Consider the following 22,789-nt stretch of genomic DNA (forward strand, 5'->3'; position numbering starts at 1 on the left):
TCAATTAATTCACTCTACCAGCTTTGTTTTTTCCTATAGCAAAAAACACAAATGGTCTGCATCAGATTTTCTGCTCTCCCGTGCATAGGATGTGTGGAAGTGCCTCCCTCCGGCTTTCTGAGGGGCTCAGGCCGGGTCTGCAAGAAGGCAGGTCCCCTACAGAGACTCTGCTCAGCGTGGTGTTGGTGCATGTGTCTGGGCTAGAGGAAGACTCTGCATTCTGGGTGATGTGTATTATCACTGTCCCAAAGTCTTGGGAAAACCACCAGCAGACAAACATCCCACATATCCCAGGCATCCTGGAGCCAATGGCTGCAGTAGGAGCTTTGTCTCCTACAACTGCCTACAGCCAGCACTGAAAATGCAAAACGCCACTACCCCCAAGAAGGTCAAACTGTATTCCCAGTGTTGTTGCCAAAATAGGTACACAACTCAAGGCACAGGGCCCAGAGCAACTTCCATCTAAAGAAAACATCTTAAACAACATCGATTGATGGAGGGAGCCTCCACCCCTGCCAGTTGATACTGTTCTTTCTCCCATGGAAGCAACCCTGTAAGTATGGCTTTGTAGCTCCCGAGTAGGAGAAAAGAAGGGAGGTGATTTTAAAATGCTTATCCCCAGCCCAGGGGCCTCTTTTTGTCCTTCAGCAAATTCTGTCGTTCATCCACTGGCACTGTGAAGGCAGCTGACGTTACCAGAGTATTGTAATCATTATAGAGCAAAGAACGTCTCACTGACAGCCACGATTCACTTCCTCAACACAATCTTCCACTGAGGAATCACCTAGCACTTAGAAAAGCATATTTATTCCACCTGGGTTTGTCTCTTTGCTTCTGTCCTGGTGTAATGTGTATTTTTACACTTTTCTTCCAAGTCTTGGAGAAACCACGTCAGGGACAATGGGGATGACATGGTAAAATGAACTATTCACTTAGCCTGTCATTTCTTCAATGATTCTATCAAACCTGCTGTGTGTTGAGCACCATTCGAGGCACTGGGCTAACCAGGATAGAGCCCTCACCAGAAAGAAACTTACACACTAATGGAGGAAAGACAAAATCAACTTACGACAGATGGCGGTAAATGTTGAGAAGAAAAATAATGTAAAATTAGAGGAATATGGATTGCTACAGTGGAAGGGAGGGTGTGCTTTTAGAAAAGACAGCCATGTAAAGGCTTTTGATGAGATGACATTTGAGCAGAGGCTCAGATGCAGAGGGAAGGAACAAGCCTTGATAGTATCTGGAGGAAAGCATCCCAAGGAGAAGGTGCCAAGAGGGGAAAACTCTGGCTATCTACCGTGTCGTAGAGGAATGAGGAGGCTGACATGGAGCAGAAGGCATGAGGGGGCAAGACAGGTGTATGCGTGCATGCTCAGTCATGCCCAAGTCTTTGCGACGACCCCATGGATTTGTGGCTCACCAGGCTCGTCTGTCCATGGGATTTCAGACAAGAATACTGGAGTGGGTTGCCATTTCCTCCTCCAGGAGATCTTCCCGACCCAGGGAACAAACCTGCATCACCCGCATCTCCTGAATTGTCAGGCAGGTTCTTTACCACTGAGCCACTTAGGAAACCTGGAGACAGGCAGGGGCAGTGCAACCATGATTTTTTTTCTCTCAAGTTAATTGAAGGGTTGAAAGAAGAGGAGTGTTGTGAATTTGCTTATAACTCATAAGGCCACACTTGTTATAGGGATAGCAGAGTTTAGGGGCCAATATGGAAGCAGAGACCCAACTAAGCACCTGCATATGAGTCCTGAAGAAAGATTCATGGTGGTGGAAGGGGTTAAGGGTGGTCCAGAACCAGGACAACTTTTAAGAAGAAAACAACAGGATTTGTTTTCAGGTATGAAAGAGAGAAATTAAAGGTGACTTCAAGGATTTGGGTCAGAAATGATGAACACCATCCCCAAAGGTCCTCTACAAATGGTTAAGTTTGCCTGAAAATGCCATTTTAGCACCAAATCAAAGATGGAAAGAGGAATTTCAGTGTTCATAAGGTAAGGACAAGTTGTTGTCCAAGATAACCGTAACCTTCTCCAGCTTCAGAGGCCTAAGAGAAATGCCTTGGAGAAGGCTTATAATGGGTGGGAGTCATGAGTAGGGGGACGGGGCCCATGATGTCCAGGGCAATATTCTCAATGACATCATCATCATTCACACCATCATACCAGCTAACACTTACACAGCACTTATTCTGTATTCTACACACATTCTCCAGGCAAGAATACTTGAGTGGTTGACCATTCCCTTCTCCAAGGGATCTTGCTGACCCAGGGATCAAACCTGAGTCTCCTGCATTGCTGGCAGATTCTTTACCATTGGAGCCACCAGGAAAGCCTCTGCAAACACACTACACATATTAATGATTTAATTCTCATAACCCACGAGGTTGATAATATAATTATCTCTGTTTTGCAGAGCATTATCTCTGAGGCACAGAGAAATCAAATAACTATTCTAAGAGCACACCGAAAGTAAGTCATGAAGGTGGAATTTGAACTCAGACAATCTGGTTCCAGCATTTCTACTGCTTCTTACATTGTTCTTCTTCGAATGAAAATGGAATACAACTAAGAAAAAGCATCATGGACCACCTGAAAGCTTTGCTTTCTGGGGCCTAGCCTGATCCAAGTGTAAGCTTAATCATTGTCACAGGCAAGGCTCAGCTGCCAATGGGGCTGTTGGTTGCACGAGGAAAAGGGTTCATTCCTCCAATCCTCCTGGTGCAAAGCGCACACAGCAAGGTGAGTGGTGTTTCCCCTCTCTACCCCCCACCTCCCAAAGGGGCTGTGCATGGGGCACAGTCCTTATGACCTGATCTAGCAGCCCTGCCTAGAGGCAAGAGTTAAGTCAGGGGAATAGTCCTTTTCCTGACTGAGATAGAGGAAGCCTATCTCAGGGTTTGGGGTGAGTTTTCTGGCAAGGACTTGGGGTGTCACTATTTCAATTTGTAAGATCAATAGGGCCAAGAGACTTGTGGCATCCTTTTCTGAAAAATCACCATTCACATTTGGCCAGAAAGGCCCCATCCAACTCATCAAGACCTAGACTTCCTTAGAAAACACTTCTGGGGTTGCTCCAATCTAGGTCATGCAGGGAATCAAGGTTCCCAAGTTGTCCTTCAAAGAGCCTAACAGTGGAGGCTGGAGCCTTCTGGAAGGTACTCCAGTCAACTTCCACCAATATCCTGCATCAGCCATTGTCCAAGAATAAGCCCAGGTACACTGAACTGTAGGAGCTGTCACTTCCCCGGATGGCTTAGGACAGACACTCAGCTCCCGTACTGCGCTCACCTGCTTGCCCTCTGGACTGGTGGCCAGGATGGGGACAACTCTGAAGGCAGGATGCCAAAATTGGATGTTGGGATTTCAATTATAGTGCTTTGGTTTCTAACACAAACTAGCCCAGAGGTTCAGTTCAGTTCAGTTCAGTTCAGTCGCTCAGTTGTGTCCGACTCTCCGCGACCCCATGAATCACAGCACACCAGGCCTCCCTGTCCATCACCAACTCCCGGAGTACACTCAAACTCATGTCCACAGAGTCGATGATGCCATCCAGCCATCTCATTCTCCGTCGTCCCCTTCTCCTCCCACCCCCAACCTTTCCCAGCATCAGAGTCTTTTCAAGTGAGTCAACTCGTCGCATGAGGTGGCCAAAGTATTGCAGTTTCAGCTTTAGCATCAGTCCCTCCAATGAACATCCAGGATTGATCTCCTTTAGAATGGACTGGTTGGATCTCCTTGCAGTATAAGGGATTCTCAAGAGTCTTCTCCAACACCACAGTTCAAAAGCATCAATTCTTCGGCGATCAGCTTTCTTCACAGTCCAACTCTCACATCCATACATGACCACAGGAAAAACCATTGCCTTGACTAGACGGACCTTGGTTGGCAAAGTAATGTCTCTGCTTTTTAATATACTATCAAGGTTGGTCATAAATTTCCTTCCAAGGAGCAAGCGTCTTTTAATTTCATGGCTGCAATCAGCATCCGAAGTGATTTTGGAGCCCAAAAAAATAAAGTCTGACACTGTTTCCACTGTTTTTCCATCTATTTCCCATGAAGTGATGGGACCAGATGCCATGATCTTTGTTTTCTGAATGTTGAGCTTCAAGCCAACCTTTTCACTCTCCTCTTTCACTTTCCTCAAGAGGCTTTTGAGTTCCTCTTCACTTTCTGCCATAAGGGTAGTATCATCTGCCCAGAGGTACCCTGGGCTAATTCAAATTCTGTTGAATTTTCAGATAGGAAGTTTTAAATAGCTATGATTAATACAGTAAAGAATTTAGTGGAAATTGTAGATAATATGCTTATGTTAGTCAGGGTTTTCCAGAGAAACAAAACCAGTGGGAAATATAAGTATACATATAAGAGGAGATTTATTACAGAAAGCAGCTCACAGTGTTATGGAGGCTGAGAAGTCCCACGATGTGCTGCAAGTTGAAGAACCAGGAAAGCTAGTGGTGTTGCTGCTGCTGCCGCTGCTAAGTCACTTCAGTCGTGTCCGACTCTGTGTGACCCCATAGACGGAAGCCCACCAGGCTCCCCAGTCCCTGGGATTCTCCAGGCAAGAACACTGGAGTGGGTTGCCATTTCCTTCTCCAATGTGTGAAAGTGAAAAGTGAAAGTGAAGTCACTCAGTCATGTCCGACCCTTAGCGACCCCACGGACTGCAGCCTACCAGGCTCCTCCATCCATAGGGAAGGCAATGGCAAGCCACTCCAGTACTATTGCCTAGAAAGCTAGTGGTGTAATTCCAACCAAAGCTGAAAGCCTAAGACTACCAGGCAGTCAATGATCTAAGTCCCAGCATGAGTCGAAAGGCCCCAGCCAGGAGCACTGATGTCCTAGAAGATGGCTGTCTCAACTTAAGCAGAGAGGAAATCCAGCCTTCCTCAGCCTTTTGTTCTATTTGGGTCCTCAGGGAGACCTTTACTCAGTCTACTGATTCAAATGCTAATCTCTTCCAGAGACAACTTCATAGATGTCTCCCAGAAATAACGTTTGACCAGCTTTCTGGGCATCCCTTAGCCCAGTCAAGTTGACATATAAACTTAATTATCACAATGCTTTAAAAAAAATTGGGAAATTCAGCAATGATAACTCTAAGAAATCAAAGTGAAGTGGTAGAAAATTACCCATCATATTGGACACTCATCAATAGCCTGGATATTTCTAAAGATACCATGATCTTGAAGATAGATCAACTGACTATATCCAAGCTGAAACATGAAGAGAAAAAAAGGAGTAGGAAAAGCCACCACAGAATGGAGCATTCAAGAAATGATATCAAATGAAAACCTGAATCTACATAAAGAAATGAAAAAAAAAGGAAATGGTTAAAATGAAAGTAAAAGACTCTCTTTTTTTACTTATATTAAATCAGTTTAAAAGATAATTGTGTAAAATAAAATGAGTAATACTGTACTGTGGCACTTACAACATAAGTAAAATGTGCAAGAAAAATAATCCAGGGAATTCCCTGGTGGTCTAATGGTTAGGACTCTGCATTTCCACTTCAGGGGACACAAGTTTGATCCCTAGTTGGGAGAACTAAGATTCTGCAAGCCACATGGCAAAAAAAAAAAAAAAAAGGAACAAACAAACAAGAAAAATAACCCAGAGAATGAGCAGGATCAATGGAATACAGTTGACTTTTGAACAAACCAAGTTTGAACTGAGCAGATCCCTTTTTTTCCCCCACTAAATAAGTACTGCAATACTACACAAGCTGTGGACGGTTGAATCTATGGTTTGGGATACCAGATGTGGAGAGCTGACTGTTATTCACTGGTTTTCCACTGCATGGAGGCTGGGCATCCCAGCCCCCGAATTATTCAAGGGACAACTGCATCTTGTAAGACTCTTCACTTTAGGTAAAGTGGTATAATATTCTTTGAGGATACATTCAGATATATTAAAAATATACTTTGTAAACCCTAGGAGAAAACTGCAAAAATTTACGAAATCATATAACAAGCCAAAAGTAGAAGCAAAATAGACTAATAAAAAAAGCCATTCAGTTAATTCAAAGAAGTGGGGGAAAAGGAACAAAGAACAGATAAGATGAATAGAAAGCAACTAGGAAGATGATGAATTTAAATCCAATCTCATAAATAATTACATTAAGTACAACTTACATTAAAATCCAAAGGCTGTCACCCAACTGTAGGTTATCTACAAGAAACCCACTTCAAATATAAAGATATAAATAGCTTAAAAGAATGGAAAGGGAAAAGACAGGCCATGTAAATACTTTTAAGAAAACTACAGTGGCTATATTAATATCAAACTAAATAGACATCGGCTTCCCAGGTGGCTCAGTGGTGAACAATATGCCTGCCAATGCAGGAGATGAAAATTTGATCCCTAGTTTAGGAAGATCCCATGGAGAAGGAAATGGCAACCCACTACAGTATTCTTGCCTAGAATATCCCATGAACAGAGAAGCCTAGTGGGCTACATATAGTCCATGGCATTGCAAAAGAGTTGGACAAAACTTCAAGCGACTAAACAACAACAAATAGACTCCAGAGCAAGACATGTTTCCAGGGATAAGGAGGGACACTATATAATGATATATAGTGGGTCAGTTCACCAAGAAAATATAACAATCCTATATGTGTAAGCACTCAAAAATGAACCTTCGAAATACATGAAACAAAAACTCATATAACTGAAAGAAGAAACAGACAAATCCACCAATCTACAAAGACTCAACACTCATCACTTGGTATAATATAGAAAAAGTAGAAAATCAGAAAGGATATAGTATATCTGAACAACACTATTAACCAACTTGGCCTAATTTATACTTACAGAATAACACCATCCACACTCAAACAATAGCAGAATAGATTTTCTTGTCAAGTACACACAGACTATTAACCAAGATAGACATGTTCTGGGTCATAAAATAATTTCAATAATTTAAGCCAATTCAAATTAATTTAAGCCAATTCAAGAACTAAATATGTTCTCTGAAACAGCAAATTCCCAAATAATTGGAAATTGAACAACAGTCTCCTACATCACCCATTGTTCAAAGGGAAAGTATTTAGTAACTTGCATAGCAATTTAAGTCCGTTATCTAATAATAAAATAGTTTAGGTTTGTATCTTATATGTCTTTGGGAGGTTTTCCCCCTTCCTTTTTCTAGTAATTCATTTTTATTACTTGATATAAAAATGTTTATCTGAAATATATTGAAAATATAGAGTTATTCACTACTTGAAGTTTGAAAAGCACTGCCCTGGAGAACAGTGGGCAACTTGGAGGACTCTGTATCTCTGAACGACTGTGTGAAGCAGAGCCACCTGGCTACGTGGGATGCTCTTCTTGGAGTGTTACATGAATGAGAAATGAACTCGTTCTTGAAGACATGGTATCGCTGTGTCCCTGTTCTAGGAGTCAAACCTTACCCTAACTGGCATTGCCACTAAGGCATGCTGCCTGTTGTCTCTGAGCCACTGTTTTAGTCCCAGGTAGAGCTAGAAGCCGGAGAAGGTAATGGCAAGCCACTCCAGTACTCTTGCCTAGAAAATCCCATGGATGGAGCAGCCTGGTAGGCCGCAGTCCGTGGGGTCGCTAAGGGTCGGACACGACTGAACGACTTCACTTTCACTTTTCACTTTCACACATTGGAGAAGGAAATGGCAACCCACTCCAGTGTTCTTGCCTGGAGAATCCCAGGGATGGGGGAGCCTGGTGGGCTTCCGTCTATGGGGTCACACAGAGTCGGACACGACTGAAGTGACTTAGCAGCAGCAGCAGCAGAGCTAGAAGCAAGCTCTTTCCAGAGAGAGTACAGGCTCTTGAGAAAGCCAGCCAAGTGAACATCACTCTTCACATTGCAGAGAGTCCCCACAAAAGAGAGGAGGTAAGAGCTAAGTCCCTACTTCTTCAGCAGAGTACAGGCAGGCTGATAGCAGAGATGGAGTGTGAAGCCATTCCAATGGCCTGTAAGTGCCCAGCAGAACTTGGTCTTCCCTAGCCGCTTGTGGGAGGGGCGGGATTTCCATCAGCAAGCACAACAGCAGCACTGGGAACTGCTATGGCTACCCCAAAAAGATGGCTCCAGGGTCTCCCTCTTACAGGGCCAACTTACCATGAGTGTTTCTGACTGTTGTTGAGGGTGCTCAGGCAATGTAACCCACCCATCCAGGTCTGTCAGGTCCTAGTTGGTAACCTCTTTTTGCCTGTCTCTTTATCTGTAAAGTGGATATTAATGATAGTACATATCTATGTCGTAGGATTTTCCAAGTCTTCAATGAAGGCTTCACTCTTCATGGAAAGAGCGAAAACACACGTCTCACTCATTAAAAGGACTTGATAAATGTTAGCTATTGACTGATTTAGCTGCAAACCAATCACCCTTTGTGATGAGATGATCTTTCTTTGGTCACCAGATGGTCCCTACCTTTCTTCGAGTCTGTAGGTCTTAGATATAAACCTAACTAGCGTAACTTGATTCTAATGAAGCTGTATAATTTTGGAGGCCAATGCTATACTTCAAATGTAAAACTGTGATTAGAGGACTTAGGAAGGATATTAAATTCTACCTAGTGGCTGTCTGGGTGAAGCCCAGACAAATCTCACTGCCTTTAAGAATGGCTTCATATGAAGCATGAGGACCTGACTACAGTGCTTTCCAGTTTACCAGGCAATTTCACATCCATCATCTGATATTAGCCTCACAATGTCCAGTGAAGTAGAAGGGATTATTGTATCTGTAGCACAGATGAGGCAAGGGGCTCAGAGGTTAAGTGGTTCACCCAAGGTCACGAGGTTAATGAGAGGAGAACGTGGGGCTTGGAGCCACATCTGGGTCCAGGCCCATTTCTTTCTCCCAGATACTTTTGGGTTCCAGGCTTGCCTCACCTGACCCAGAGCACAGACCCCCACAGTCAGAGGCATTTCTATGTGATGATTTGTAATCAAGCCAAAGATGAATAATGATGAATATATATATGATTAGGCTGAACCATATACAATTGCCGGTTATTTTTTACTACAGAAATGGTGATTTCATGTGGTTCAACCTAGTAACCAACACTTACTTGGATGCTTACCATTGGTTCGGCACTTAGCCAAGATCTTTATCATCACATCATCTTATCTAATCATAATAACCTTATTATCTCCCATTTAAAGATGAGGAGTCTGAAGTCAGGGCTTCAAAACCAGTAAGTGAAGGGGCAGAACTTAAATTCATGCACCTAAGCCCAGCGCATACACCCTTCACCAGTGCACTGCCCTACCATTTATTTCTCCAGCAGGAAAGCATGAGCCCTTAATGACAGAAAACATGTCTTAATCAACTGCATAGTGCCACAAGCAACACCTAATATTCATTCATTCAACAAATTTGAGGGCGTAGTAGACTTCTTGTGAGACAATTCTCCGTGGAGTCTCAAGCATTTCTACACATGGTAAACAGAGGCACTAACTGCTCTTTAGTCTGTTCCAGACTCTCTTTTCAAAGCTATTTGTATACTGAACGGACTTGGAAGAGAGAGATCGTGTCTCTATCCAGATGAAAGGGCAGATACAGACTGTCCAGTATATAAAAGAATCATGTTCCCTAAGCTCAGATTTCCTCTTCTGTAATGCACCAAGTGTTATATGGCCCTCTTCCTGTCACCCTAGAAAAATCAGGACTTGGGAACCATCCTAATGGTGCTAATACTCTGGTTACTGCTATTGCTGTGAGTAATAGACTATCCTTTGCCTCTGACCACGAGTCCCCTATCTTCCACCAGCATGAAACTGTGGCAGGCTAACCGCTTAGCTTGTAAGCAAGACAGAATCTCAGATCAGAGTTGTTGACTGTGCTGGCCAAACGAATGAAGGCATGTAATAAGCACTCCTGGTGTAAGACACGGCACTGTGTCTTAAACATTTTAATAGTGTCAGAGAGCCATGCCTGCCACTCCCAGAGAGATAATACCAAGATAGCGGGTCTGGTTTCCCTGAGTGACCACTGATCTGCAAAATAGCCACATCAGCACTAACTTTTATTGGGAACTGACTGTGTGTCTGGCTCCAATTTTTTGAATTCCACAGTGTCTCCCTGGGAGCATTTTGTAAGTGTTTGTTGAGCAAATGATCTATTCCACTATTCAACAAATATTAATTGAATGCTTACTGTGTGCCTGACTCTGCTCTAGAATTTGGGAGAATCAGACAGACAGGACCCCTGCTTTCATGGGGTTTAGCCACTAGTGAGAGAAACAGTCAACACATACAATATCAGATAGTGATTTAAAAAAAAACAAAAACCTCTGCCCTGATTTAAGGAGCTTCTCTCATAGCTCAGTTGGTAAAGAATCTGCTTGTAATGCCGGAGACCTGGGTTCAATTCCTGGATTGGGACGATCTCTTGGAGAAGGAAATGGCAACTCACTCTAGGATTCTTGCCTGGAGAATCCCACAGACAGAGGAACCTGGCAGGCTACAGTCCATGGGGTCATAAGAGTCAGACAAATCTTAGCAACTAAACCACCACCATGCACTAAAGAGTCAGTAAAACCCCTTTAAAAGTGGTGGTCAGGGGAGACCTCTCAGAAGAGGGGCCCTCTAAGCTGACCCCTGACTGATGAGTCAGCTTTGCATGCATCAGGAGGATGAGCAGCTCAATCAGAGGGAATATGATTGGTGTGTTCAAAGGAGAAGGAAGAAGTCAGTATGAATGGAGCCCAGCAAAGCAGGAGGTGATGGCAGAAAGAGACAGCGAGACAGTGTGTGGGACTTTATGGTGCTCCAAGGATATTTCCTCTCAAAATGACAGTGGGAGGAATTGAGTGCTTTTAATCAGAACCTGTAAGCCCCAAGTAACAAGAGCCACCACACTGTAGGTGCCAGATCCCACATCATGAAGGACTTTTACTCTACAGCTCATTGTCTGTAAGGTGACCACCTGCTAGAAAAACAAACACACAAAAAACTTAGGTAGCATGAATCTCCAGAGAACGGCTATTTAACAAAGTAAACATATGGGATTCTTTTTTTCTTCTTAAAAAAGACCAGAGCTTCTGTGACACCAGCTGAGTTCAGTTGACATAGGCTCCTACAGGAAACCCTTGCCCCAAGAGGCTCAAAGAACCAAAGTATGAGTCACCCCCCGATTATGGGCTACACAAGGCCACCAGCACATGAGGGGAGCTGCCAGACACTGGAGGGGGGCTGAGGAAGACCGTGCAGGTGTGTGTCGAGCCTGGGGCTTTTAAATAAAGGGGATGGCGTGGGGGTGGAAGATTGCGGGCCCTTGCAAATATCAAAGTACCTCCCAGACCTTTTCTAATGTAGTTAAAGGAAGTATTTATAAAAAGAAAAGAAAAATTCAATGACTAAAGATGATAACAATCCATTTAAAACAGTCACCACCACAACAAACCTTCAAATACTCAAACCCAGGGAAATAACTCAGTAAGGTAGAACGGAATGGCATCATGGAAAAGAATTATCTATTATGAATATAAGCACATAAAACTTGAATAAAATGTTAGGTAGAAAGAGACTGCAAATTTTCTCTATAATTGATCAAAATGATGCAAAAACTAGTCAGACTGGAGGAGTTAGAGAGATATCAATGGTAGTTCAGAAGTGGGAGAGGTTACATAAAAATTAAAATTAAAATTTTAAACAAAAGACCTTTCCTGGTTTCAAAACTGGAATACAGGTTGTAAGGAAAACACATTTTCCAGAGTCAGCAAGACCTGACATATCAGAGCTGACTTCATTTAGAAGCCCGTTACTCTGGCCAAGCTGGACCTAGAGATTGTCATCCTGAGTGAAGTAAGTTCAGACACAGAAAGACAAATATCACATGATATTGCTTATATGTGGAATTAAAAAAAAAAAAAGGTACAAATGAATTTATTTACAAAACAGAAATAGAGTCACAGATGTAGAAAACAAACTTGTGGTTATTAGGAGATAAGGTGGGGGAGGGGTAAATGGGGAGATTGGGCTTGACATATACATACACACTGCTACATGTAAAATAGATAACTAATAAACCCCCCTGTATAGCACAGGGAACTCTACTCAATGCTCTATAATGGGCTATATGGGAAAAGATTCTAAAAAAAGAGTGGATACATATATACATATGACTGATTCACTTCGCTGTATACCTGAAACCAACACAACACTGTAGATCAACTATGCTCCAATACAATATTTTTTAAAAAAAGAAGTCATTGGAAATAAAAGTGAGCCCCATCAGTCCTTAAATGTCCTTAGGCACTTACAGCTTTCTCTCTGCTACAGGCAGCAGTTTTAATAAGTCACCCTGTCCAGATTCGCCTAATGATACGCTTTCTACATTAAAAAAAAAAAAAAAGGGCTTGTGAAACTTAATTCCTCTGACAGAAGCAAGCTCAGGTCTCTGAAGCAGTGAAGATTTCAGATTTCCGCCGGGTTTCCTTGCACCTGCCCTTGCGAGGCATGAGGTTTTGTGTGCAGAAGCCTCCAGGGGTTGAAATTTAGCCCTGTCCATGTAGCGGGAAGGTCAGCCGAAGTCACTGGGTCCCAAGACACTGGACTTCAATCTCCGACCAAAAACAAAACATCAAAACACTTCTATTCACTGGGACGTGCTTAGCAGCGCGCTGGCATTTACAAATGTAACGCAGCACCGCATGGCTCAGAGAAGGGGCTCAGCTTAGAAAGTCGATTGTTTTTCGGAGGTCTGACAACCTCTATCAGATCTGTGTCAGCCCGGCTCCAGCAAACACTCCTGAGAAAGCCAGCCTCCTCCAGGCTGAGCCCCGGCTGCCACCTGATATCTGAATGAGGAACAGAGGCAGCAAAATCCTAACTCCTTTTGGGATGTCTGCTTCTGTGGGAAATGGTTTTGACTTTCTTAGAAGCCATTAATGTGGGAAAAAATTAATTTTAGATGGGCTTTTTAAAAATGTTGCGCAATCACTAATCAGAGTCCATCAGTTCAGTTCAGTTCAGTAGCTCAGTCGTGTCCGACTCTTTGCGACCCCATGAATCACAGCACGCCAGGCCTCCCTGTCCATCACCAACTCCTGGAGTTCACTCAAACTCATGTCCATCGAGTCGGATAGTCTTGCTCTAAGAAGAAAATTTTTGCTCCATTTATTTACCGGTCTATTTCTTGGTAAGTATCTTCCCATATGGGCAGACTCCTTTCTTGGTATTATTATTATTTGTTAGAATGATGATAATTTACAGTAGCATGTGTGGTCAATCGCGCCCAACTCTTTTGCAACCCCATGGACTGTAGCTTGCCAGACTCCTCTGTCCATGGAATTTTTCAGGCAAGAATACTGAAATGAGTTGCCATTTCCTCCTCTGGTGGATCTTCCTGACCTAGGGATCGAACCCACATCTCCTGAGTCTCCTGCATTGCAGGTAGATTCTTTACCACTGAGCCATCAGGGAAGTCCCAATTACAATAGCAGTCAGAGCTAACTGCTCGTTGACTGTGTGCCACTTGGCCTCACAACAGAGAGAGCATTACTCCCACTGTGTGGAAAGGACACAGAGGTTCAGAGAGTTAAGGGATTTGCCCAAGGAGGTTACCTGGCTAGTAACTGGCAGAACACTGATTTGAAGCTCTGGGCTTTGTTTCAGTTTCCCTACTTCACTTCACTATAGATGACAGCAGCCCTTGAACTCGATAAGAAACTTCCTCCCGGCCTGGAAAATCCCAATTTAACTTGGTGAACATTGAACAACTGCCCACCGTGTTTGGGACTCTGTCCTAATTCAACCCTCCTACTACTGGGTGCCCACAGGACAAGGAGCCAACTACACAAGTAGTAACACTTGCCCAAGGCAGAGTGCCAATGGCTTAGCAGTGGCACCAAGTAGGGCAATGGGGATCTAGAAGAGGGGACAGTTAATTCTGAGGCATCAGGTCTGGCTTCTCTTCAGAATCTGAGACAGGATCTGAGCTGAATGGGGCTTCAGAGATGGAGACAAGCTTTTTCAATGTACTTTTTGAAAAGTAAAGTGAGGAGATGATGGTAGAGAATTTAGAAACAGAGAATAAGGATAAAAGAAAAATTACCTTTAATTCCATCACTCGAAGGATGATGGTATTTCTCTCTTCATCAAAATAACTTTCAGTTCAGTTCAGTCACTCAGTCGTGTCCGACTCTTTGCGACCCCATGAATCACAGCACACCAGGCCTCCCTGTGAATCACCAACTCCCGGAGTTCACTCAAACTCATGTCCATTGAGTCGGTGATGCCATCAAGCCATCTCATTCTCTGTCGTCCCCTTCTCCTCCCGCCCCCAATCCTTACCAGCATCAGAGTCTTTTCCAGTGAGTCAGCTCTTCGCATGAGGTGGCCAAAGTATTGCAGTTTCAGTTTTAGCATCAGTCCTTCCAATGAACACCCAGGATTGATCTCTTTTAGGATGGACTGGTTGGATCTCCTTGCAGTCCAAGGGACTCTCAAGAGTCTTCTCCAACACCACAGTTCAAAAGCATCCATTCTTTGGCGATCAGCCTTCTTCACAGTCCAACTCTCACATCCATACATGACCACGGAAAAAATCATAGCCTTGACTAGACGGACCTTGGTTGGCAAAGTAATGTCTCTGCTTTTTAATATACTGTCTAGGTTATATGAGGTCTAATTTACAGGCAATAAAATGTACATGTGTACAATCTGCTGAGTACTAACAAATGAATACTCTTGTTTACCCTCCATCTCAATCAAAATATAGAGCATTTCTGGGTCGGGAAGATCCCCTGGAGAAGGAAATGGCAACCCACTCCAGTGTTCTTGCCTGGGAAATCTCATGGTGGCTATACAGTTCATTGGGTTGCAAAAGAGTCAGATGCAACTTAGGGGCTAAACAACAATTACCCCATAAAATTCCCTTGTGTCCCCTTCCATTCAATTCTTTTCCTTCTCTGGCTCCAGACAATCACTGATTCACTTTCTGCCATTTTAGATTAATTTTACCAGTTCTAGAATTCCATATAAATGGAATCATACATTACGGACTCTTTGTTTCAAAGATTCTAGTAATACTGTTATGCATATCAGTGATCCAAATGCTTATTTGCTAAGTGATATTTCATTGTACATGTGCATCACAATTTGTTTACATTCACCTGCTGATGGATATGTGGACTGTTTCTGGTTTGGAGCTACGGTGAATAAAGCTGCTACAAACATTCATACACAAGTTTTTGAGTGGACATATGTTTTCAGTTCTCTTGGGAAAACACCTAAGGGCAGAATTCTGAGTTACATAATAAGGGTATATTTAACTTTATAAGAATTGCCACATTGTTTTCCAAAGTAGTTGCACCAATTTCGAGCTCTTGTCAGCAGTATATGATCGTTACAGTTGTTTCAAATACTTACCCAGACTTGGTATTCTTATTCTTTTTGATTTTAGCAATTCTAATGGATGTGTAGTGACATCATATGATGGTTTTAATTTGTGTTTTGTTGAGCATCTTTTCATGATTTTATTGGCCCTCCATAGACTGTATATCTTCTTTTATTTATTCAAATCCTTTGCTCATTGTTAAACTGCTATTTTTATTTCAACATGCATTCAATGTACAATCAGGTTAATATATATCGTAAATGGATATCAGTTATTCCTAAACACCACTGTGAGGGAAGTAGCAGAAAAGAATAAAGCCAAAGTAACAGTGAAATGTATCTCTAAAACAAAGTTTTAAAATCAGAGTTGAAGACATCCCTGGTGGCACAGTGGATAAGAATCTGCCTGCCAATGCCAGGTACACGGGTTCAATCCCTGGTCCGGGAAGACCCCACGTGCCACGGAACAGCTAAGCCTGTGTGCCACAGCTACTGAGCCCATGTGCCGCGACTACTGAGATGGGCAGCCCCGTGCATCCTAGAGCCTGCGCTCCACAGCCTGAGAAGCCGTCAAAGTGAGAAGGCTGTGCGTGCACTGCCACGACGAGCAGCCCCTGCTTGCTGCAGCCAGAGAGAGCCCATGCTCAGCAAAGAAGACCCAGCACACCCATAAATAAATAATTAAAAAAAATAAAATCAGAGTTGATCACCACTACTTATTTTTTTGTCAGTTTTCAAGTTGCGTTGTTTATCTTATTATCGACTTATGAATGTTCATTTTGTATTCTGAATGCAGCTCCTTTGTCAGAGGTATGCATTCCAACTCTTTTTTCTATTCTGTGACTTAAATTTTCATTTTCTTAACAATGTCTTTTCAAGAGCAAAAGGTTTTAATTTTTATGAAGTCCAGTTTATCTTTTTCTTTTAACATTCATGATTTTTGTTTTCCCTCTAGGGTATATTTGCCTACTCCAAGGTTGTATAAAGGTTGCCTACTCCCAGGTTTCTTCTGGAGAAGTTACAACTTTAGCCTTTACATTTAGCTTTATGATCTATTTTGACATAGATAAGACATATTTTAGCTTCCCTGATAGCTCGGTTGATGAAGAATTTGTCTGCAATGCAAGAGACTCCAGTTTGATTCCTGGATCGGGAAGATCCCCTAGAGAAGGAAAGGCTACCCACTCCAGTATTCTGGCCTGGAGAATTCCATGAACTGTACAGTCCATTGGGTCGCAAAGAGTCGGACACGACTGAGTGGCTTTCCCTCATGACATATTTTGGCATATTATATCCTTCCCTTAAAAAGGTCTCCTGTTCATCTTCAGTGGATAAGGCTAGGGGTCTTGAGATCCCTACTCTAATGGGGCTGCCATCGAGAGCATGAGCTGGAGTTCGATGGAGACCAGTATAGTCTTCACAGAGTAAATCCCTATCCTCTGACCATAGACGTAAAGCTCCAATACTTTGGCCACCTGATGCAAAGAGCCAACTCACTGGAAAAGAACCAGATGCTGGAAAAGACTGAAGGCAAAGGAGAAGGGGGGACAGAGGGGGTCAGAGGATGAGATGGTTAGATAGCATCACCAATTCAATGGACATGAGTTTGAGCAAACTCTGGGAGACAGTGAAGGACAGGGAATCCTGGCGTGCTGCAGTCCATGAGGTCACAAAGTTAGACACAGCTGAGCGACTGAACAATGACAAACCTGAATAGCAATCTCATCAGCTGCTGTGAGTGTTGGCTGCCTCCTTCAGAGAACTGCGCTCAGCTGATGGGAGCACAGGACAGCCTAGGTAGCTATGTCCTCCAGTCAGCTAGTCTGCAGCCAAGGACCAATCAATGAAGGTACAAGTTGGACAGTTTTAAAGTACTGTTCATATTCCAGAGCATCCTGTGGGGTCAGCTTGAGGCTGGACTTCATCTGGACCTGTCCTACCCTGTTTTCCTCACTACTAGATAGGTTTGACCTAAGAACACTCATACACCAAATCACTTGCTCAAGAATCTCTGATTCATATTCTGCTTTTAGGGAATGCAACCTAAAAAAATTAGATAAACTTGCACAAAAAAAGATGCAGCTAACCCTAAGGCTTGCATTGAAAGTAGGAGGTCCTTTCTGAGCCTCAGTATCCCCATCAGTCGAGGGATTTATTAAGATCCTTAGCTGTGCTCATATTCTGTGATCTAACTGGGACAAATGCTGCTTTGTCTCCCTCTGCAGAACATGTTCCCCAGAATACACCATTTACACACTGGCTCCCATGAGTCATCAGCATGCCTTCCACTCTGCCAGTTTATTTCAACCAATTTTTCAACCAATTACTCAGGATGCTTATATCACTCACCTCAGAGCAAAGGCAAGCCTCATTTTTTACTCATAATCCAGAATATCATATGCAAACTTTCTGAGATGCAGCCTTCCACAACAGACTTGATTTGGGCGTCTAGAAAACACAGCCTTCAATTGTAAGCCTGTGAAATGCTATACCATAATTACAGTTTCCAGGCACCTCTAATGAGCCATTAAGATGGATTTGCAGAGTAGGCAGAGCCTAGGCAGCCAGCAGCAGGTGAGACTGGAGGGTCTAGTGCTTTCTCTCTGAGGGGAGAGACCCACCAGGAAAAATCTGCTATAGAGGAAAATCATGGAAGAAGATGAGATTTTATCATCTAATACTCATCACCACAGGGAAGACCCTTCTCAGGTTTTTCCATTTCCTGGAATAAAAAATCACTTTGAGAACAGAGAACATTTTATTCTCAGCTTATGGGAATGCAAATTGATACAATCACTATGGAAAACAATTTGACATTATCTGGTAAAGTACTATTTACCTTGGGTCCAGCAATTCAATTCCTAGTCATATATTCTAGAGAAATGTTGCACTTGAGCACCAAGCGCTAAGTAAAAGAAGCCTTGTTTACAACAGCCCCAAAGTGGAAACAATTTGAATATCCAATTTCAGGAGGATGCATAAACACCCTGGGGTACCAGCACACAACAGGTTATCAAGTATGAATGAACTATGACAATATATATCAACCTGAATGGATCTTACAATTATAATATTGAACAAAAAAACCGATCACACAGATTATATAAACCATACCATAATATCCTTTTTATAAAGCAAAAGACAAGAGAGTGATAACCATTAACTTCAGGATGGTGGGCAGGGGCAGGGCAGAGGGATAAGATACAAGAGGGATCAGTAATGGTGACTATAGTGAGTTGAACAGTGTCCCACCGCCCCCCCCCATCCAAAGAAAAATATGTTCAAGTCCTCACCCCAGTACCTGTGAATATAACTTTATCTCGAAATAAGTTCTTTGCAGATGTAATTAAGTTAAGGATCTAGGACTGAGATCATTCTGGATTTAAGGTGGGTCCTAGATCCAATGACTGGTATCTTTATAAGGAAAGAGAGAGAGAGAGAGAGATTTGAGGTACAGACACAGGGAAGAAGGCCATGTGAAGACAGGCAGAGATTGGAGTGATGCTACTCTAAGCCATGAATGCCAGGAATGACCAGAAGCTAGAAGAGAAAAGGAAGGGTTCTCCTCTAGAGTCTGCACAGAGAGCCTAGCACTGCAGACACCTAGATTCTGGATTTCAAGCCTCCAGAACTGTGAATGAATAATATCTGTTGTGTTAAGCCACTCAGCTTGTGGTAATTTGTTATGGCAGTCCCTGGAAACTAATCCAGTGGTGCTCTAGACCTCAAGTTGCATAATACATTCTTGGGTGCTCATTTTAAAATTCTGTGTCATAGCATGTACTCTACATGTGTTCCCTTGCGTGAAGCAAACATTACAAAATATGCTCGGGGGATAAGAGGGTAGAAAAACATGCATAAGCAAAGCATATGTTCTTAAGCCGTTTTACAGTTCCTGAGAGATCTGAGGGATCTCATGGCTATCAAGATCCTACTATGTGTCAATGGTCATGCTAAGAACATTACAGGTGATATGACATTCAATCACCAAAGTAGCTCTGTGGTTAAGAAATCACCTATTCTGCAGATGAGAAAACTGAGGCTGGGGACAATGAAATACTTGCCTAATGTAACATAGCAAATAAGGAACAAGGACTCAAATGAAGGTCAGTTTGTAAATTCCATGCTATGGTTTTTCCAGTAGCCATGTATGGATGTGAAAGTTGGACCATAAGGAAGGCTTAGCATCAAAGAGCTGATGCTTTTGAATGGTGGTGCTGGAGAAGACTCTTGAGGGTCCTTTGGACAGCAAGGAGATCATAATAGTCAATCCTAAAGGAAATCAACTTTGAATATTCATTGGAAGGACTGATGCTGAAGCTGAAGCTCCAATACTTTGGACACCTGATGCAAACAATCATTGCAAAAGATCCTGATGCTGGGAAAGATTGAGGGCAAGAGGAGAAGGGGCAGCAGAGGATGAGATGGTTAGATAGCATTACTGACTCAGTGGGCATGAGTTTCAGCAAACTCCGGGATATAGTGAAGAACAGGGAAGTCTGGCATGCTGCAGTCTATTTGGACAAAAAGAATTGGATGCAACTTAGCAAATGAACAATAGCAACCATGCCTTTTCTACCATAACACCTCAGGTCATCCATATTTTCCTCAAGCTGTGAGTTTGCCCAAATACCAGATGTTACCAGTTATAACTTTAGGCCAAAAAAAAGAAAAGTTAAATATATACCTGGTTTATCACCTATTCTAAATTTCTCCACACAGAGTTGGACAGACATTGTTTTATCTCGTCATTTTTATGTGTGTTATGTATTCAATGGCTCTTATCTTCCAATGCCTCTCAGCATGACCTTTGTGGTTGCTTTTATTGTTCAGTTGCCCAGTTGTGCCTGACTTTTTGTGACCCCGTGGACTGCAGCACGCCTTGAACTATAGCACTCCCCGTCTCTCACCATCTCCTGAAGTTTGCCCAAGTTCATGCCCATCGCATGAGTGATGCCATCCAGCCATCTCATCCTCTGACATCCTGTTCTCTTTCTGCCCTCAGTCTCTCCCAGCATCAGGGACTTTTCCAAGGAGTCGGCTGTTTGCATCAGGTGGCCAAAATACTAGAGCTTCAGCTTCAGGATCAGTCCTTCCGGTGAGTATTCAGTGTTGATTTCCCTTAAGACTGACTGGTTTGATCTCCTTGCTGTTATGTGACCCATTTAGATCACCTTAAATTAAACAAAAATTGCAATTTATCCATAACCCATCTCTTGATTGAGCTATACCAACCACAGTGGCTGCTGGCAATACAAAAATAAAGACGAAATCAAGTTTTCACCTTCTCCTACTCCTGGGGGTGGGAGTAGGATTAACTTTGCTTCTCCTGCCATAATGAAGGACCAGCCACTCAATCAGGTCAAGAGGAAAAAAACTGTCAGGAGACATTTGCCCTGGCTTACCTGAGACTATTCTTGTGTTAGCATGGAAGGTTCCATACCCTGGGAAGCCCCTCAGTCTTGGACAAGCCAAGACAGTTTGGTTGTCCCTAGTGGAAATTTCCCTTTCTTCTGAGATGTGAAGTATTGGGTTGGCCAAGAAGTTTAAGTTTTTCTGTAACATCTTATGAAAAACCAAAATGAACATTTTAGCCAACCCAATATTTACAAAAGATGGGAAAGAGAAACCTGGGTTATCTGTTTCAACCATGTATAATTCCTCTGGGACCTAGTTTGAGGCTGTGGCATCTCCCCACATTCTCCTATGAGCAAAGGCATTTGTTAGACCCTGAGGCCAAGTCCAGATGCTGCGGTCTGCAACGCAGGGCATGCTCACTCCCCTCGAGCAGGTGCTGCCTTCATTCCTTCCCTTCCCTGACTCCCTCAGTAAGCAGGGGGCTTTAATGAATTGATAACCAAAGGTCAGCTTCCAAAGTTGCACCCCAGTTTCCATGCCATCAGTGCTTAGGAGGAAACACTGATGACACCTTAGACCAAAGTCTCCCAAAGCAGTAGGGTGCCCCCGTCAAAATCTGGCTCTTCAGGTGCTCACCTCAACATAATGAACAAATGCAGGTCCACATCACTCTCCAGTTTATAAACCTTTTCATTCGATGACTTGGCAGGGGTCCCCAACCTCCCAGATCTAACGCCTGATGATCTGAGGTGCAGCTGATGTAACGATAATAGAAATAAAGTGCACAATAAATGTAATGTGCTTGAATCATCCCGAAACCATCCCCCCAACCCCAAATTGTCTTCCACAAGACTGGTCCCTGGTGCCGAAAAGATTGGGGACTGCCGACACATTGAGTCCTCAGGTAAATAGCATGCATCTATTCATCTCCATGTAACAGACAGAAACAGACTAAAAAGCATGGGTCAAGAAACGGCAGAGCCAGACCTGACACTGGGTCTGACACCAAGCCTCCCACACCCTCGTAATGCCAGTTTCCCCTCCAGTGGGCTTCAAGAACAGCAGGGAAGAAGTCAAGGAGGAACTGCCATTTCTCATCCTCCCACTTCTCCCACCCCCTCAAAAAAAGTTGTTTCATAATCCTGGAAAACACTCAGCAGATGGTTGATTCAGGAAGAAATTCAGGACTGCCAGATTTTCTCCACCACAAAAACCTGATACTAAGGAAAAAACCCTAACACTTCTCCTCCCCCAGCACCTCATGCACCGAGCAGGGGACGAGGAAACAGATGAGAGGGCCCGGAGGGGCCAAGGGCCATGAAGGGGGTGGGAGCTGGGGGCGGCGGGTAGGTACAGGAGACCACAGGGGCCTCAGCGTCAGCGAGAGAGTTCCCTGCCACCCTCAAAGCAAGAGAGCTGGTTCAAGACACTTGAAGGCGGCCCCTGAGACCCGCCCCAGAGTCCCCAGGCTGAGCATGACAGATGTGCTTCTCGCTGAGACCTGGCTCAGGAGAAAAACCATGCAGCTCATCTTTCGCTTCCCTGGCTGTGAACCTGGGGTGTGGGGGGAATCCGATGGAGACTGATCGGATAAATCCCCTCCTAGATCTGGCTTGGATGGCAGAGAGCATGGATACACGTGAGTACATGTGTGTGCGCGTGTTTACGTGTGTGAGCACACATGAATAAGGACTCTGCAGAAAGAGTTAAACAGGGCTTGAATCCATGGGCCAAGATCATCCACTGACTAGGCTCCTATTAAAAGGGCTACCCTGCACTACAGGTTACTGGAGAAGCAAAGAAGGGTGGCGGGTAGGAGAGACATGTATCCCAAGTGTACAGTGAGTCAGGCATAAAGTAAGTGCTGGGAGCACACAGGGGTCATTTCATTTCAAATGGAGAAAGGGGGAGAGAGGGAGGGTGGTTCTTTTGGAACGAGTCCTGTCCCCTCCAGGAGAAGAAAGTAGATACAAAAGCAAAGCAGGTGCTTGTTTTCTACTGCTGGGTAGTAGTGCGGTCGTCTCAGGCCTTCTCCATTGGCGGCAACTGGAGCAGACCACAGGGAAGGCTCTCCTTCCAGAGCAGACCAGGAGGGC

This window comes from Moschus berezovskii, chromosome 8 (genome assembly GCF_049115385.1).
Source record: "Moschus berezovskii isolate FMDL1 chromosome 8, NW_MosBer_1.0, whole genome shotgun sequence".
Classification (NCBI taxonomy): domain Eukaryota; kingdom Metazoa; phylum Chordata; class Mammalia; order Artiodactyla; family Moschidae; genus Moschus; species Moschus berezovskii.